Source organism: Podarcis pityusensis, assembly GCF_964106645.2.
Source record: "Podarcis pityusensis genome assembly, chromosome: 9".
Classification (NCBI taxonomy): domain Eukaryota; kingdom Metazoa; phylum Chordata; class Lepidosauria; order Squamata; family Lacertidae; genus Podarcis; species Podarcis pityusensis.
The window spans coordinates 18,197,540-18,214,711 of record NC_138034.1 but is presented as its reverse complement, the minus strand read 5'-3'; the positions used below and the strand labels follow the sequence as shown (position 1 = coordinate 18,214,711).

At 41.4% G+C, this 17,172-nt stretch overlaps 1 long non-coding RNA gene across 1 annotated transcript in view; it reads left to right on the top strand.

Moving 5' to 3' along the window:
* Positions 1 to 17,172, top strand: part of LOC308484976 — a 33,089-nt gene that overhangs the window by 1,890 nt on the left and 14,027 nt on the right. Inside the window, exon 2 of the long non-coding RNA XR_013990255.1 lies at positions 10,931 to 10,992. This is a non-coding gene — a long non-coding RNA (uncharacterized lncRNA). The remainder of the gene's footprint in view (positions 1 to 10,930; positions 10,993 to 17,172) is intronic.

Sequence of the window (17,172 nt, the reverse complement as noted above, 5' to 3'; positions counted from 1 at the left end):
CGAGGGGTGAATTTACAAAAAAGAGAGGGAAGGGAACAGTCGTAAATGGGAGTGGTGCTTTGCCTCAGCCCCTCTCATTTGCAGTGTGCTTCTAGGGCTCCATCTCTTTGAATTACTAACTGCCGTGCCTACAATACTTACCTGTTCCCTTTAGGGTTTTTCAGCTGAACTTTGTATGCAGTGGCTGAATGTTAAGCTCCACAGTGCCTGCTGCAATATTACAAGGCAAAAGGGATTGTGAGTATTTGACAAACGGTGGCAGTGGGGTATTTGCTACTGCTGCACCAAGTGTCTCTTCTCATATTTACTTTCAGCAGTACATGGTGAGGTCATACCTGCACATGAACATCTATGAGCAAAGATTCCCTTTCCCACAGAGCATATAATATACTCAAATTTCTGGTAAAGAGTCTTGGGTGCCCATTGATGGCATATCTCCAAGGTACAATGATAGAGGATGCCAAGATGTGATGAAATGGACCCCTAAAGAGCTCCAGCGAACATTATTACAGAATGGAATTGTGCTGTAAAGTGCATGCTGCAATCCTTCATCTACTTATTGGTAGGATGAATTCACAAGAGTCATTTTAATGCACTACTGCATGCATACAGGCTGGAATACATCTATATGACTAGATCTATGTTCATTTACAAGTAAATTGGTTTCATGTAGAATTGGAAGATGGCTTCTTTTTAAGTTCTACTGGGATAAGAGCTCAGAATAATGTGAACGCTTACATGTTCCATCACTGTCATGGTGTCAGGGATGGGTTGTTGACAGTTATCTGAGATGAATCAGGAGCCAAGAGGTGAACCAAGGAATTGGAGGTGGGGAGCAAGCCAGAAGTCAGGGCTGAGGACAAAGTCAGGGCCAATCAGCAATCAAAAGAACACACAGGAATGCACTTGAGCCAGGAAAACATTGTTGTGCAGGCACGACCTAACTTAAGCAGGACCTCCATAGTACTTCATGTACAGGAGGGTCCAATGGACAACTTGGGTGAGCTACTCCAGGTAAGCTGTCCAGGAAGATGCTCCAGCTGCACAGATCTGCATGTTTTCCTGTTTGAGACCTGGCACCTCTTGCCACACAGGCAAGCTGACTCAAATGCTTCTCTCTAGCAATGTTGAAGCTCCGTCCTCAGATGTAACATGATTAGGATGGGTGTTTAATACTGATGCAGTGAAATATCACAAACTATAATATCATACTGACATTAAAAGGGAGTGGGTGGCCCTGTGGTCTAAGCCACTGGGCCTCTTGGGCTTGCTGATTGGAAGGTCGGCGGTTCGAATCTGTGCGACGGGGTGAGCTCCTGTTGCTTCTGCCAACCTAGCAGTTCAAAAGCACACCAGCGTGTGTAGATAAATTGGTACTGCTGTGGCAGGAAGGTAAATAGTGTTTCCTGTCAGGAGCTTGTCCTACACTCGAGTAGGACACATGCCCGACTGGCATGTTCTCTCCTTCCTGGTCGATCATTCGGGAGCTTCAAAAGCTTTCTTCAGTCCGAACATCACAGCAACCGATGCCAACAGACATCGGCACACTTAGGGATCCGCAGAGTCTTTGCAGCTTGCGTAACAGACCTCAGCAACTCAGCATTTTGGCTGCTCTACTTTATTTACATATAAACACACACGGAGCACTGCAACATGGCTCCCTCTCTCTCTAGCATCAGACAGCAAAGAGAAAAAACAAAGGACAATAGTCCCACTTCATGTAACACAAACATCCTGTCTCCGTCACTCAGTGGCGTAGCGTGGGGGGTGCCAGGGGGGCCGGCCGCACCGGGCGCAACATCTGGGGGGGCGCGCTCGCTGCCTCCGGAGTCGCCGAAGAGCCTCGGGCGCAGGCTGTAGCAGAGCCCCATGTCTCGTGGAACCGACGAGCTGTGCGCGCGCCCGGACTGAAGGCGTCCGGCAGGCAGCGGCTCTCAGCCCCGTGCGTCAGGGCCGCGGAGGACGTGCCAGGCAGCCCCTCCTCACAGCCCCGCCTCCGCTGCTGCTGCTGCAGCTGCTGGGCGATGTTGCATTTTCCTCGCCTCTCTGCCCCCCTCCTCCTCCGGGCAAGCGGCGTGGTTTGGGCGGCAGCGCCAGCAGCAACTCGACTCAGATCGGCAGGTTAGGGGTTGGGGGGGGCGCAAATTACTTGCCTTGCCCCGGGTTAGGGGGCGCAAATTACTTGCCTTGCCCCGGGTGCTGACAACTCACGCTACGCCGCTGCCGTCACTTCCCACTTTGTGGAGTCAAAACATACACCGTCATGTGAAAGACAACAATCCCATGACTGCAATCATGGAGCAGGAACTCTGCCAATCGTCACAGTGTCCCATTGTGTCAGAAACGGTTTAGTCATGCAGGCCACATGACCCGGAAAGCTGTCTATGGAAAAACGCCAGCTCCCTCGGCCTGAAGCGAGATGAGCGCCGCACCCCATAGTCACCTTTGACTGGACTTAACTGTTCAGGGGGTCCTTTACCTTTACTGTATTGACATTGCAGCAGCAGGGATCAGTAACAAGAGCCTCACATTTGGTATTCAGGAGGTATCATTGAGTCCTCCTTCTTAACAACCTACAAATGCAAAAAGTGTAATATTTTGTCAATAAAATTTGGCAGTAAGCCATTGCGGGGAGGACAGCATGTGTTATTTTGGCCCAGTAGCAAACCTAGCCACTCACCAGGGCACAGTAGATATATTATCTTAATGCTGGAGGCCACCTTTTAGAGCTTATTATTTCTGGCAGGCTCTAAGGCACTTTACCCCTTTAGATTTGTGTAATATACACTTCCCATAAAAGACACTTGAATTTCCACTTTAAATGGCTTATGCCAACTAATCCACCTTCCCTGGCTTTAATCTCACATGCTCACAACTGAATGCACCAGTGATGGGCAGATTGGTACCCAACCCAATCTCTGAAGCAATGTTAATGAGCAGCATACCGCTGAAGCTTTTTGAGACTCGGCTGTTGCTATGGGGATGGAGAAAATCTGGCAGGAGCAGGAGCCACCACAACACGTTTATAGTAACCGGAAACTTTTCAGTTTGCAAGGTGCCTAATCCTTGCATCCAGGAAGTTCTGCATGGGCCACAGAGTTGTGCTTTTGCTGGTAGGTTGATTAGTCACAACACAAAGATGACCAACCTTCACCAACCTTCTTGTATGAAGCAGAATGACACATCCTTTGCTGTCTGTTTAGGGTGAGCTTGCAAATACACTTTCAAGTCCAAAGGGTTGGAAGTAAATTTCACCACCAAGAGTATCTAGTTGGTCTCAGAATGAGCACATGTATGAAGGTATTCTCATTGGCTGTCCTGCTGAGATATTCCTTCTCATTTTATCTCTTTAGTAAAATTCTCTCTCTCAACCTTCAAAGGAGCTACATTGTTTTTTGAGCCATTTCTCTTAATCCTGTGTTCAGACACTGTTTTGGAAACTTCATTGTCAATCACATTTCAGTTGCAATATACACAAAAACTTCCATAGCTTTTGCAATCATTTTGGGAGGACATGTCATGGCAACAATCAACAGACTGAGAAAGAGATGCACCCCAGACCTCATTCCAGGTGGCTTGGTCTTCCCAGTAGGGACGCTGAAGAATTTGCTCTTTGTGAATTGTGATAGAAACTGGCCTGCAATCTCTACGTGACATCATTGTTAAAACAGCTGCACTGGCTGCCTATCTGCTGCTGAACCAGGTTCAAGGTTCTTGCATTCATTTACAAAGCCCTGAATACCTCCAGGATACCTCAGAGATCACCTGAACCCTTATATCCCAGCTCAGGCACTGAGATCATCTGTGGAAGCATCTCTGGTCATTCCATGAGTTGGTGAGGCTCATTTGACAGCAACCAGAAACCGAGTCTTTAGTGTCATCAGCCCAGCCCTGTGGAACACCCTGCTAATAGAGATTCAGCGGGTACCTTCTGTGCCAACTTTTAAATGCTGGCTGAAAACGTTTCTATTCCTCCAGCCTTCACAGGGGACCTGTTTCCAGAGGAAGAACTGTCGGAGGAGAGAGACTTGGAGCTGGCCGTTGGGCAATGGCTTTTTCCACCTGTCTTGCCCTGCCCTCCAGCCCTAGGAGCCTTCAGAATGGAGTTGTTGACATGGACATTATGTGTCAGTGTCTTGATGAACTGAGTGGAACATTGCTTAGTTTGTTTTTGTGGATTGCTCCATCACCTCTCAGGTGGGCAACATTGCTGGTATAAGAGAACAAGGGAGATGTTCATGGTGAGCTCTCACACCTCTTTTTCTAGAAAAATAACAGTGGCTGTAATGCTTTGAAAATCTTATAATAGGACTTTTGTTGTGGTTGTGATGTTTAGCTTTTTAAAAGTTCTTTTAAATAGTGTTTTATGGAGTGTGGTTGTTTTACTGATGGTTTGTTAATTATTATTCGTGATTCAGGTTGTGTTTGAGATGTTCTACTAGGTTGTTTGTGAGTCGCTTTGTGATTTTTGTGAGTGAAAAGCAGCATAGAAATATAACAAATAAAATGAAAGGCTTATGCAGGCAATTAAGAACACTCCTCTACAATTGCTTACTGATGTTTTATTTTATTGCTTTTAACTTGTTTGTAACCTTATGGTTTTACTGTCTGGTTTTATGTTTTTATATTGCTGAGAATCACTGTGATATATTTTTATGATACTGCGGTATACAGATAGGTTTATAAGTATATAAGCTGTTAGGAGGTCAGGTGAGTGCCTTCACAGCACAACACTATCAATTACCGATTTGGAAATTGTCCAATGGCTATTGTGTTTCCCAAATGTTTCAATGCAGTTCTTAGCTTATATATATATATATATATATATATATATATGCATTTCAAATTGTATATTTTGACAGGCGAAACTTTGTTTAGTACACTTATTTAATGTAGTCTCTCTCAAAATAAGCATTTCTAAAAGTATCATTTTGTACTTCTCTAGTTACTAAACATCTGCAAACGGTTACACTTAACAAAGATTGAGTCTGTAAAAACTGTTGTTTTTGCTAGCAGCAAGCTTTATCAAAAGTAGACAACAAGACTAGCTTTTTATTACTTTTGTATAACAAAAGTTTAGAAAGGCTTCCATAAATGTATTTTAAAGATAGCATAGTTGCAGTTTCAAGAATGCATAACATGTCAGGTGAGTGAAATGGATTTTTTTATTGTTCCATTATCATTCTCCTACAGCAAAAATTATTCTGATGCAGGAAACTCTGTGAAACTTGCATGTGGTTCTTCACTGTGATCACTATGCACACATAAGTATCTTCAGCATATATCTTAAATTTGTTTCACACAGTGCTCTTTTGGGGATGCTGTATTCACAAAGTAAATTTCAGATGCAGTAGAAATCTGTTATTTGTGAGAATAGATGGAAAAGAGAAGCAACAGAATCCCTGCTTGCCTAATACAGACATGTATTGGAACTTCTCAGAGGGTGCCATTTTTAAAATTATGACACGGTTCCTTTCTTATTTGGAGAGAAACCTTAAATGTAAAAAAAATAAAAATAAAAATTCCAGAATGTAACTGCCAGGTGGAAATTGCATCTTGAGTCAACCAACAGCAACACTTATGCCAGAAACCACTTTGTTTGGCTGATGAGTCATAAAAGGGGCCTAAATACAGCCTTCAACAACTTTTGTAGAAGTCTTGTCCTGAATCTTAAATGTGCTTAAAATCAATGTGAGTCAAGAATGCTTCTGATGTTGTTATTCTTGTACAGATACTCAGATCTTCCCTTTTTTAATGTGCAGATTTTTCTACACACTGTAGTCTTATTGCTAGGGCTTAGATTTCAGTGGTGAGAAGACTGAGATTCACACCATGGTTTGAATGCTAGCACACACACACACACACAGAGAGAGAGAGAGAGAGAGAGCGCTGTGCAACTTAAGGTTTACTTTTGCACCTCATAATAACCAGAGAAAGATTCTATTGAGTAAAAATCATGTTTTGTCTGAAACATAGCAGGGGATGATCACCCCAACTTATCCTACATGACATACCTCTTATTAGTGCTTCAGACTGTTTAAGACCACCTTTGGGGAGCAATCCTTCTGGCAAGGCATTTTCCATGCTTTTGGCAGAGTGGTTTGTGCATGCTGGTCTTCTGCTCCTAATTCAGTAAATCCAAAACCCACAGTAGGGCATTCCCTCTATTAAGACTCATCAAAACAGCGAGCAAAGGTTTGAGTTTTCTGGAGCACTTCATCAGGCTGCATACCTTTTTATTTGTGTGTGGTTTGTCATTGCATCCCTAGATATCACAATAATCTAAATGATTGTTTTATTCACCTATTCGTTTTACTTTTTTATTTTTTAAAGTATTTTAACCAAAAAGGCTATTATTGGAGCATATCAATTAAACAACAACAACAAAGCAGTCCCTGCCCCCAGACTTTAAAAAAAAAAAAAGACACAATGACTGCTCCCACATTAAATGGGGGGCGCCCTCTGTGTGGTCGTGTGCCGCCCACTGGACCCTATTCAGCACCATTAGCACAGGCTTGGCTTCACCTCCCCCCAGGTGGAATACCTGGAGGTCTCCGCCTACCTCAGGCAGTTGCCCAATCCCGCCTGGGGAGGCGTTGCCAAGGTGATCAGGCCAGGTAGGGGGAAGGACTACCTGCCCACACAATAGGGGGAGGATCTTACCTGGGAATTTTCAGTTGGCTCCAGAGCTTCTCCCACCCCACCCACCCTCAGTTAAGACTTCTTTTGCAGGTTAACCTTTTCTCCACAGGTACGCGGGCGCTGCTACGTCAAGGTCACTGTTAAAGGGCCGGAAATGAATTCCCCTGCATTTGTAGGTTTGCCTTTCCCATAGCAAAACGTCACAACTTTGGCGGTATCAGGCCTTGGGCGGAATCCTTTAGTCTATCTTCCCTGAATGGGGGGGGGCGTGCGGCAGTGACCCACGCCCCCTTCCTCTTTGTGGCGGCAATACCAGGATTCCCCATTAAAGGGGTTGTTTGAGGGGAGGCTTTGGCCGTAGGCCTAGAGGTTGTCATTGCTCTCCCCTGCGACGCGGGCGTAACATATGTTCTCCAGAGCCAGCCCATCCCCTACACACACCGGATAACCCTGATGTTCCCCAGATCCCCGGCTGGTGACTGGGAGGGATAAATGCCCAATGCCTGAGCCAAAGTCTACCCACATCTGAAAATAATAAAGTTGTGGCCAATTTTAATCCCATAGCACGTTGTCTTGAGTCGTTATTCCACACGGGGGCTGCCCAGGGTTTGGGGGACTCTGTCCACACAAAAGGAAAAGGGGATGTGGGGGTAAGAGGGAAAATGGGCAAATACAGTTATGTTTTTTATAGCTTATAAACAGTTCAGGGAGAGGAGACAAAAGGAGCGGGCTTTTCAACAGAACTGATTGAAGTGGCCATTTTCCCCATTTCTTCCTCTCTGCTGAAGCATGAGGGGAGAGCACTGCCTCTAGGTGACAAAAAGGTGGAAAGGAAGAGCCAAATGCAGCTAGTATCTCAGAGTCAATGGAATGGCCCTGCTTCCCATCTCTCTTTCCCTCTGCTGCACCTTGGTGGGATTTAAGTATTTTAGACCCCACTTTCCTTTATCAAAATAAACCGCAAACCAGCGAATACAATAAAATCAAGAATACATCCCAGAAATTTAAGATTGCAAACTATAATGGAGCAAAGGTAAAAAAATAATAAGAAAAATAACCCAGCAGAAGCAGCATATAAACAAGGGATTGCAATAAAACAAAAGCACTGGAGCTGGATATCTGTGAAGTCTAAAAGAACAAAGCTTTTTTGCGAAAGCCTGCTTGTATTGGGACCTGGCAGAGACTCCTCTGGGGAAGCCACAAAGTAGGTGCCACTACCAAGGAGGCCCTGCTCCCAGCGGATGCCTGCCGAGCATCAGCTGACAACAGCACCCAGAGCCAGGTTTCAGATGTCGAAGATCTGAGTGTAAGCAAGGGCATATATAGCAGAAGGCATTGAAATCAGGGCTCCATGGCATAATGTAAACAGAGCATGCAGAGGGTCTGCACAATTAAATAGTGAAAATGCCATCTTGTGGTCTTAGATATTTTATTCTTTCCCAGTGATTGCTTGTACCAGGGGTCAGCAAGGCTTACCTTGCCTGGACTGCTGCGGAGCCTCCTCCGTGGGTTGGATCATTGGCGCGCATGAGCTGGCACGCCCACAATTTCCGACGTCTGCATCTGCGCAGATGTGATTTCCGGCATCTGCACATGCACAGATGCAATTTCCAGCGCTGCTCAGTGAGTCCCCGCTGTGTCGGTTTAGCATAGAATTTGAAACTGGAGATAAAAAAGAAACATGTTTGCTCTTCACTGGGTTTCAGTTAAGGTGGTAAAAGGTGTGGAAAGAAATGCCAAATTCTAACTATCGCAAGCTGACTATTGCCTGCTCACTCATCACTATCTATTTAGGATGAGTCTAGATATCTACGGTTCAGGGGCAGCTTGTGGGCCAGTAAAATGACCCCTGTGGGCCGCTTGTGGCCCATGGGCCTTAGGTTGCTGACCCCTGGCTTATACCCTTAAAAAGAAAAGAAGGCGCTGTTCATGCATGTGCTGAATTGAGAAGAGTGTGGTAGGGCAGAACCTCCTGGTCTCATCCACATTGTCATATCCATTACAGATCCCGTTCTTGACACCTGTGTGTTGAGAGTCTGCAATGGACTGCTACTAGTGGTGTGAGCAGCTGCCCACACAGAGCCACCCCTTTGCAAACACCTGCTCTGAGCATGCAGGTATAGGGGTGCATACTGCTTGGAGCAAGTCGTCAGAGGCAAGAGATACGGCCTCACTCCACTCCTGCAGACATGAACTCTACTCATGGAGGGAACATCTTTCTGCACACGTCATTGGCTTCTGGTGTTCAGGCACATGGAGCAAGCAGGAAAGGTGTAATTCATTGTTATTAAAAGTTTGGCCTCGAGTGCTTCTTGAAAACAAAAAGGAAAGAAGCACTTCTACGCTAAGGATTACCTCCTTCATTTAAGTGTTGCCGTAGTTGTGCTGCTAGTAATCATGTTAATGAGTAATGTAAGCAATCGAGGCAGCTAATCAATGACATCTTAATTAAAATGGTATTTAACTGTAGGAAATAAGAGCTTTATACAATTTCTTTTATAGCAGACATATTGACTATTTGGTAGAATGCAATTGTTTTGCTTATTTTTCACCCTGATACAACAGCAGAAATGAAAAATTAGGCTTTCATAGTCTGTTTTCTGTGCCCTTTAAGCTAAACTTTCCTCTTCTTCCTCTTCATTTGTTCAAGTACAGTTCAATAATCCAGTGCAATGCTTTATGTGCAGCTACTAACAATATGATTGTCCAGTAATTTCTTTAAGACCAACTTTATAGGACAATAAAGTTTTTTTATATACATATTTTTTAAAATCTCATTACCCTGTATTTAACCAATCAGTGGTTTTTCAAAGTGATATTTAGGAATGCTGGGATCATTAAATTATCTGACTGGAATAGCATCAGACTCTTAATCGCAGGGTTAGCTCCAAGAAAATGCATTATTTGTAGATCTTTATGCAGAAACAACATGCTTGGGCTTTGAAGAAGTAGATAATAGGGCTAACAGGTCCGGTCACAATTATCCAGAAACAAGTTTTATTGTGTACATTTGTAGGAAGATAGGCCTTTTCTTGTTTGAACTGACATATTAACAACCTTTGGGCTTATGCTCAATCCTAACACTTACTGCCTAATGAAATAGCCAGTGAAATATTTATTTGAAAATATTTCACTTGTGGATCAGGGCCAGTTGTGGATCACTTGTTTAATAGTGACTCGTTCTTTCTGGAGACAAGGCAAATGGTCAGAAATATCCCTCTTCAAAACACATGGAGTTCAGTTTGTTGGCTAGTACAGTTTGTTACTCCTTCAGTGAGGCACATTGGAGATCTAGGCTCATCCCAAATAGATAATGATGAGTGAGCAGGCAATAGTCAGCTTGTGATAGTTAGAATTTGGCATCTCTTCCCACCCCTTTTACCACCTTAACTGAAACCCAGTAAAGAGCAAACATGTTCATTTTTTATCTCCAAGCACAAAACTGTCACACTCTTCTAGTTAAATGTTATCCTATTTTAATTTATTTAGTCATGAAATCACCAATTTCATATAGAAAAATCTTTTAGGTGGAAAATCCTAATTTACATTTTTTTCACCTAGTAGACTTACAGATGTTTTGCTGGGATCTATACAGAAACAATGAATTGCAGTTTCAGAAAATTGGCCTCCTCCTCCTTTTAAAAAAAAACAAACTACATTAGGATAGCCAGTCATGAATTTGTCATTTTCATCTATGTGTTTAGCAATCTATATCAGTGAAGCTTTATTAACAGGTCCATTGTTACCTTGGACAGCAATCTTCAACATGCTTAGTAGGAAGTATTTACATTGAATTTAGTGACAGGATTGACCTCCCCATCTCTCTCTCTCTTATACTTTCCTTAAAATGTTTATGAACTATAATATCATCTACTCTTCAGTTTAACATGTGAACTAACTCTTGAGTAAATTCTTTTAAATAACAGTAATTTGCATTGGAATCCCATTGTATGTGCCGGGATGTGTGATTGAAAGCTGGACAATCCCTTAATAGGTTATAATTTTAAGTATCATAATTTATGGCAACATGACCCCATCCTTCTTGCCATTGTGTGTCATGAGAATATCCAATAAAGTAGAAAAATTGAAGGGTTGAAGGGAAAGGGCCTTCACTATAGCCTTTTAAAAAGCAGCAATTGTAGGTCTCTTCTGGAAGTTTTAGATAGCTTCTATGTGTACAATATGGCATCTTATGTTCAGAGAGGCTGAATATTGGAGAGGACAGATAACTATTTGATGCCAAGCTGACTTACTCTACAAAAACTCACTAAGTGTCACTTTGTTTTAGGAGCAGATCCATTCATCTACACAGGAGTGCAGTATGATCCAAGAACCTTGTGTTAATATACGGTGAGTTTGTTCATCACACCAGCTAAGCCTTCAAATGTGTAGCTTCTAATTTTGATCTTATGATCTGCCTTAGTTTACATAACATCAATGAAAATGTTCCTGTAGGCTTGAAAGTTAAACTGAAAGTTAACTTCTAATTCTACTGATTTGAAGTTTTTAAAGTCATTTTTTAAATTCCATTCTTATGCAGTTTTGCAATGTTCGAAATGAGTTCAAACTTTTCAAACTGTGTGTGTGCACAGCAGACATCATTGGCATACGGTATCTAAATAATCTTGACACCATGGAAGACAAATCTTCAGTAAACAGATTCAAAGGGACAAAGCCAGAAGACCCAAATTGACTTTGACAAGTACATTAACTTCTTTTAGCCAGTATTTTTGACATCTTGACCAGAAGACAAGAATGCCAGATGGTACTGCAGGTGCTGAATCAAGAAACACCGTCTTTGGCCCTGATCCACAAATCTTTGCGGAGAAGTACAGATTGTGTGCGTGAGAGAGAACACAGAGTTTATTATGTGGAAATCTGTCAAACCAATGGCTTGTGTGGTCAACTTTGACAACACTGATCAAGAAAGGGGAAAGAAGGGGTTTCTGGCTACATCATGAGTCAATGGTGGTGGGAGGGCAACGAGGAGGTTCAGGCAGGGGAACGCCAGGATTTATGAGGCAGAAATCCTGGCAATGTTCCCCAGTGGGGTCTAGGGAACTCACTGTGCTGCTCAAGCCCGTGTCTGTCAACTTGAAAGGCAGAACAAGTGTGACCTGGGAGTGTGTTCCTGCCTTGGACGAGCCTCTGTCTCTGGCATGATTTGTGGTTGGTTCCTCCATAATTTGGACAATTGACATTAATCAAGAGGCACCTCTGGACCGACATATGCTAATAGGCTGCAATCAGTCAGCTTCCTAAAGGACTGGGATTGGCTCTTTGAAGTTATCTGAATGTTTTCTTTGAAGCTTGAGATTCCTTACAACAGCTGGGGAAGGAGGGGGAAGGACAAGGCTTTGTGCTTTCTTATGCTTTCTTACTTTATTTAAAATTATTCCTGGACTGTTGTTGGAGGAATGCAGTGGTGGGGAAAAAATGAATTGCTGCTGAACAGATGTGGCAAAGAGGCTGAATTTGATAAAAGATCTGTGCTGAGGAAGAACTCCAGAGCAGAATTTTAATGGCCGAGTCTGTAGCTCATATGCTAGTCTGTAAACAGCGGAAAGAATCTCCCATGCTAATATGATAGCATGTGAATCATAGTCCAAGACAAAACAAAACATAAAGGGACAAGATAAGTTTTATGTTTTGTTTTTTTAAAAAAACCATCACACCCTCCCTTTGATGCTTCAATCCTGCTCTGTTTAAAGTAAACCAGATATCCACATTACATCCAGAATTAGTAACTCTGTTTTAATGTCAGTTTATTGTCCAGTAACTTGAACCATAATATGACCCTCATTAGTTAACTTGGCATTCAACCAGAGTACCCCATTTTGGATGCAATCGGGAACTCTGGTTTGCACAAACCAAAACTGAAGCACTAAAGCTCACCACAAATGGAGGAGGAAAAGAGGTGAGGAGCAAGTCCCAGGAGCCTGCTGCCCACTCCCAGCTTAATAAACTATGGTTTATTAGTAAACTATGGTTTATTTTTTCCCCTGTAAGATATTTATTAAAGTTTCAAAGAAAAAAAAAGTTACAATAATAATAATAATAAAAGAATAAAAAAAGAAAAAAGAGAATACAAAATACAAAAAAGTAGAAACAATTAAAAACAAATCAATCTTTCCATATCTTGTCTTTCATTCACTTGTTTCCCTGACCTCCTCACACCTCCCCTTTTTGTATTCCATTTTTTTTTTAAAGCAATTTATTAGGTTTTACAATAAAAATAAACATAGTAAGCAATATAACATTGATCTTAACATATTTTCACATTTTCTTTGGACTTCCTCACATCTCCCGCTCCCACTTTCATCGTTGTAACGTTTTGTCAGCAATTTATCATCTTATTTAAATTCTTATATCCCTTCTATATTTCATAATCTTATAATTCTCAGAAGGAGCTAAATTTCACAGTCTTACTTATTTTCTTAAAAAACTTCTAAATTTAGTGGTGCTCAGTTATTTTGATCTAGCATCTTATTTAGCATTCACTCAAATTACAATACTTTTGTAAATAGTTCTTAAATTTCTTCCAGTCCTCCTCAATCCTCTCTTCTCCCAGGTCACGGATTCTGCCGGTCATTTCAGCCAGTTCCATGTAGTCTATCAGTTGTATCTGCCATTCTTCCAGTGTGGGTAGATCTTGAGTTTTCCAATGTTTTGCGAGAAGTATCCTTGCTGCTGTTGTTGCATACATAAAAAATGTCTGGTCCTTCTTTGCCACCCCTTGGCCGACAATACCCAAAAGGAAAGCCTCTGGTTTCTTAGTGAAGGTATATTTGAATACCTTTTTCAGTTCATTATAAATCATTTCCCAGAACGCCTTCACTTTAGGGCAAGTCCACCAGAGGTGGAAGAACGTTCCCTCACACTCTTTGCATTTCCAACACTTATTATCAGACAGGTGGTAAATTTTGGCAAGTTTGACTGGGGTCATATACCATCTATAAATCATTTTCATTACATTTTCTTTCAGAGCGTTACATGCAGTAAATTTCAATCCATTACTCCACAACCTCTCCCAGTCCTCAAACATGATATTATGCCCAATGTCCTGTGCCCACCTTATCATAGCCGATTTAACCGTTTCGTCTTGTGTATTCCATTTCAACAGCAAGTTATACATCCTTGAAAGTACCTTAATCTTTGGTTCTAACAATTCTGTTTCTAATTTCGATTTCTCCACCTGGAACCCTAGTTTCTTATCATTTTTAAAAACTTCTTTAATCTGAGCGTAATGTAACCAATCTCGCACTTTGTCTTTCATTTTCTCCAAACTCTGCAATTTCCAATTGTCTCCATCCTTTTCTAGTATTTCCCAATATTTTGGCCATTTAGCCTCCATATTGGGTCTTTTTCGGGCCTTGGCTTCCAAAGGTGAAAGCCACCTTGGTGTTTTATTTTCCAGCAAGTCTTTATATTTTGTCCAGACATTAAACAGTGATTTTCTGACAATATGGTTCTTAAAGGCCTTGTTTGCTTTAACCTTGTCATACCATAAATATGCATGCCATCCAAAGGCATTGTTAAACCCTTCCAAATCTAACACATCAGTGTCCTCAAGAAGTAGCCAGTCTTTTAGCCAGCAGAACGCTGCGGCTTCATAATACAACTTTAAGTCTGGCAGGGCAAAGCCCCCTCTTTGTTTTGCATCGGTTAATATCTTAAACTTAATTCTGGGCTTTTTGCCCTGCCAGACAAACTTAGAAATGTCTCTCTGCCACTTCTGAAAGCACTCCGTTTTGTCCAAAACCTGAAGTGTTTGAAATAAAAACAACATCCTTGGCAATACATTCATCTTGATAGCAGCAATTCGGCCTAACAAAGAAAGTTTCAATTTTGACCAACTATCTAAGTCTCTCTTAATTTCTGTCCAGCATTTTTCATAATTGTCCTTAAATAGACTTAGATTTTTTGCTGTTATGTTTACCCCTAGGTATTTTACTTTTTTAACCACATTAAGTTCCGTCTCATTCTGAAACCGTTCTGACTCTGTATCAGTCAAATTTTTCCCCAAAACCTTAGTTTTCTGTTTATTTAGTTTAAATCCAGCCACCCGACCAAAGTCATTAATCAGTTGTAATACTCTTTTCGTACTGGGCTCTGGCTTCTGCAAGGTCAAAACCAGGTCATCTGCGAAAGCTTTTAATTTATATTGTTTCTGACCGACCTGAATTCCTTCCACCAACCGATCCCCTCTAATCATGTTCAATAGCACTTCCAGAACCGAAATAAATAACAAAGGGGAAATAGGGCAACCTTGTCGTGTCCCTTTTTCAATTTTAAACTCTTCTGTAACCACATTATTAACTATCAGTTTAGCTTTCTGTTCTGAATATATCGCCTCAATCCCATTCTCAAAACCCCGTCCCACTCCCATCTCTTTTAAATTTCCCATCATAAATTTCCAGGAGATATTGTCAAAGGCCTTCTCCGCGTCTATAAAAATTAAAACTGCTTTTGTATTTATATCTGTTTGCAAAAGTTCCAAAATGTCAATAATGTTCCTTGTATTAGCAAACACATGTCTTCCTGGGAGAAAGCCGGCCTGGTCCTTATGAATTACTTCATTTAAAACTTTTTTAAATCTATTTGCCAAAATGTCTGCAAATATTTTGTAATCCACATTTAAAAGAGAGATGGGACGGTAGTTCTTAAGTTGTGTCTTTTCAGCTTCCGACTTTGGTATTAATGTGATGAACGCTTCCTTCCACGACTCCGGTGCCCTCTTCCCCTCCATAATTTCATTGCTGACCTCCATCAAAGGTTGTATCAAATAGTCTTTTAATGTCTTATAGTACTTGGAGGTCAGCCCATCTGGTCCTGGAGATTTGCCAAGTTGCATGTTCTGGATGGCTTGTTCGATCTCCTGTCGTGTTATTTTAGAATTCAGGATTGTCCTATTTTCTTGTGACAATTTAGATAGTCCGTTTTTTGCCAAAAATTGTTTAATCTCAACATCATCTTGCGGCCCTTGGGTGTATAATTTTTTGAAGTATCTCTGGAAACACTTTCTGATGTCCACTGGATTCTGGATGTTTTTTCCATCAACCTCTAAGTTCGTAACAGTATTTAATCTTTGTCTTCTCTTCAACTGCCAAGCTAGCAGTTTTCCACATTTATTCGCCGACTCAAACGTTTTTTGTTTCATTAATTTAACCTTCCATTCAATTTCCTGATTTATCAATTTAGAATATTGCGTTTGATAAAGTTTAATTTCTCTCAGAGTTGGCTGTGACTTCGGATTCACTCTTAATTTCTTCTCTAATTCTTTTATTTTATCCAAGATCTTATCTTTTTTCTCATTTTGTGTTCTTTTCTTTACTGCATTCTGTTGTATCAAGAATCCCCTCATTACAGCTTTGCTTGCGTCCCAGATTATTCTTTTTTCCACCATATTATTCATGTTTATCTCAAAATAGTCCTTCAAAACTTTTTGGGCCTTCTTGGTAATTTCCTGATCTCTAAACAAATTGTCATTCATCTTCCATCTAAAGGATCCAGTTGGTAATAGTGTCATATCCATCTTTACTGCATTATGGTCGGAGCAGGTCTTTGGGCAGATTTCCACTTTTCTGACCTTAGGTGCCAGGCCTCTAGAAATCCATATTTGGTCGATTCTTGTCCAGGTCAGTTGGGCTTCAGAAAAGAATGTTCCCTCTCTTCCTAGTGGGTTCTTTGTCCTCCAAATGTCAATCAAATCCATATTGTCAGTCATTTCAAAAAAGGTTTTAGGTAGTCTGCCGTCTTTTGTAACATTTTGACTTTGTGACTTGTCCATGTTAGTTGATACGACCCCATTCATATCTCCCATCATTATGATGTTGTTGTAGTCTAGATAGTCCAGCATTGTCTCCTGCAACTTCTTGTAAAATTCCGATTTCCCTTCATTAGGTGCATAGATTCCTAATATCAGCAGTTTCTCTCCTTGATATTGTATCTCAATAGCCAAAATTCTTCCATGTTCATCTTTAAATAGGAATTTAGGTGACAGGCTCTCTTTTGCATATATCACCACGCCTCTCTTCTTAACTTTGTCCGACGATACAAATTCCTGGCCCAATCTTTTATTTATTAACACTTTTCTGTGGAGCCTCGTCACATGTGTTTCTTGTAAACAAATAATGTCCAATTGTTCTTTTTTTAATATATGAAATATTTTCTTCCTTTTTTCCGGAATGTTACAACCATTAATATTCCAGCTCAAGAGTTGCAGAGACATCCTGAACTATCTGGTTATTTTTCAAGGGGTGGTATCTTGTTCTCAGGATCTTCAGGTTCCACAGGTGCTGATGTTGGTACTGGCGTTGCCTCAGGCCCAGAAGGTAGTTCAATTCCTTTTTGAAGGTCCTCTCCGTATGTAGACAGGAATTTGTCTCTCTCTTCCAGTGTTCTTACTTTAACCTTTCTCCCTCTAAAGGTAAAAGATATTCCTTGGGGAAATTCCCACCTGAATGGAATTGCGTTGCTCCTTAGTAGTTTAACAAGTTCAGAATAGGCGGCTCTAAGATCCAGCAGTAG